Source organism: Arctopsyche grandis, chromosome 4 (assembly GCF_051622035.1).
Source record: "Arctopsyche grandis isolate Sample6627 chromosome 4, ASM5162203v2, whole genome shotgun sequence".
Lineage (NCBI taxonomy): Eukaryota > Metazoa > Arthropoda > Insecta > Trichoptera > Hydropsychidae > Arctopsyche > Arctopsyche grandis.
This window is the reverse complement of record NC_135358.1, coordinates 23761998-23764449: the sequence shown is the minus strand read 5'-3', so window position 1 is coordinate 23764449 and position 2452 is coordinate 23761998. Positions and strand designations below refer to the sequence as shown.

General features: G+C 34.0%; 1 non-coding gene across 1 annotated transcript; it reads right to left on the bottom strand.

The window, feature by feature from the left end:
- Positions 1-2109: 2109 nt before the first annotated feature.
- TRNAV-AAC (transfer RNA valine (anticodon AAC)) lies at positions 2110-2182 on the bottom strand. Its single transcript has one exon. It is a non-coding gene; the product is annotated as a tRNA-Val (tRNA).
- Between the last annotated feature and the right edge of the window lie 270 nt (positions 2183-2452).

Below are 2452 nucleotides of genomic sequence, written 5' to 3'. Positions count from 1 at the left end.
CAACTTCTGTATCTCGTCCCTGAGACATATCAACTTTTGCATCTCATTATCCAAGGAAATATCTGCGAAAGGAGAGGCCCCAGAAGAAGAAGGACATCCTGACTGAAAAACTTGAGGCAATGGTTCAAACAAAATACCACTGGTGGCAGCCAATAAAGTCATCATTGGAAATATTATATGATTGCCAACGTCCGGTAACGGATAAGACATTAGATGAAGAAGATATGCATATGTACATATTTACGAGTGTGTATATGGTATTGATATCCACCCGTTGCGATTATGCACAGTCATTTGCGTCAAACAATCTTCGTGACTTCGATAGCGTAAATATGTAGAAGTGGACTTCGGTTGTAAGAATGAATGAATGACGAAAAAGATGCATTTCATTTTTTTTCCTCTATGTATACAAATTAAGTGTATCATCAATAACACTTACAGTCTAATATATTCGAATTAATGCGTGTCACGCTATTTAATATACTGAAAATGATCGGTGAATCAGTGTGTGAGTATTCATATATGTAATATGTATGTTTATATATTATCGCTTCCTGTAAGTTTGCTCCAACATTTTACAGAACAAAACAAATAATTGAAATGCAGAAATACTTATGTACTACTTTAAAAAATGTTTCAATTTTAAACTAGGAAATAAATACGACTTGAAATATACACTCGAATGTTACATGAAATATATGTATGTACATACAACAGCAAAGGGATATTTTTATCAGTTAGCCCGAGATACGAGAGGATTTGGAGTGAGCGGTCGAGCGCCGCTCGCATTTTCCATATATCAAAGTTTATCCGGTCGTGTGAAATATGGACATGTTTTTCCTGTCGTCCGATCACAAAAGGCTTCCACCTTAATAACGGTGTCCCGAGTATCGACGAGATGGGATCGTCCTGGGAGTCCTTGTCGCGGTCGACGGGGGCCCTCGGAGGCATTGTCCCGCGGGATAGCGCGAGGCTGCGGGGGTGCCCCGGGCGCAAAATGAAAACCCGCCGCGAAGCATAATATAGTGTTTTGGTTTTCCCTTTTTCAATGGTGAAGACTTTCAAAAAGGGCCCCTCTCGCATATTATGTAAAATATGATTTATAAAGAGAACGTTGAGATTTTATTCGTTTGCCTCCGAGACACGCTTTTCACTATTGCGACTCGCGACTGGAAAATCTACGTATCTTTGCTTTTTCAGCACGTAAATACACTTTTTTTTTGCTAAAGAATTCAACACAATTTAAAGTGTGCTAACGCATGACACCGAGGGCTTTGGTTTAAGCTCGATTCGTACTGAGGTGCCTAGCTGAAAGGGGTTCTTTAGAATTATATTCTAGTATCGTTGTATCAATGGGAATGAAAAGGTAGTGAAAGATTAATTCAAATTTTATTCATGATAATTTATATTATAACATAGATTTGAAAAGTTAGTTGAAATGAGAAATGGAAATATTATAAAAGACGACTGGTACATGAACGCTTAATAAAACTACCATCAAGAAAATTTGTGTAAGCCGTATATATATTTTTTCAGAATATAAACTAAAATGTTTACGTATTTTGATTAACCGATTGGAATTATATGTAAATGCCACAATAATTAAAATGGCAGAATTATACAGTGGTCAGAATTTATATAATATTTGAAAAAATTTATTGATTTAAAGTTTAAACCATTGTAGCATTACAGGAATGCCTAATGTGCCACAATGGTCAAAAGTATAACAGAAAATAAAATAAACTATAGAAATTAGACATGACAAAAACATAACATATAATATATGTATATATGTATTATATATATATATATATATATATATATATATATATATATATATATATATATATATATATATATATACATATATATATATATATATATATATATATATATATATATATATATATATATATATATATATATACATATATATACGTATATACGAGTAGTTTAATAAACGAATAAAGTGCGGGTCGACTTTAAATAATTTTAGTTTCAAATAATAAATAATTTTTACAAAATTCTTCCCAAACATTTTTGAAAAATGCTAATATAATAAGTCTAATATGCAAAAAATTAAAATGGTTTAAAAAATAAATAAAAAAATGTTTCCGCCCGGGATCGAACCGGGGGCCTTCCGCGTGTTAGGCGGATGTGATAACCACTACACCACGGAAACTGACGACCACAGGTCATTTAAACCGAGCTCAAATGCAGTCCGAACGCAGTTTTAAATATGTATATACATTTCCATTGTAAATTACGGCATCGTCGAGGAAAAGCGTGGCGCGCGTGCGGAAAACTTGTGAATGGGTCGGAATAAAACACCAAAATAGACATGCGACTTCAAGGTCCACCAACAGGTGAGTTTTCTCTAGATGACGGTCGTCATAGCACGACCAACTCATCATTCGCGATATTTCGGTCGAGTTTTTTACATTTCTCGATA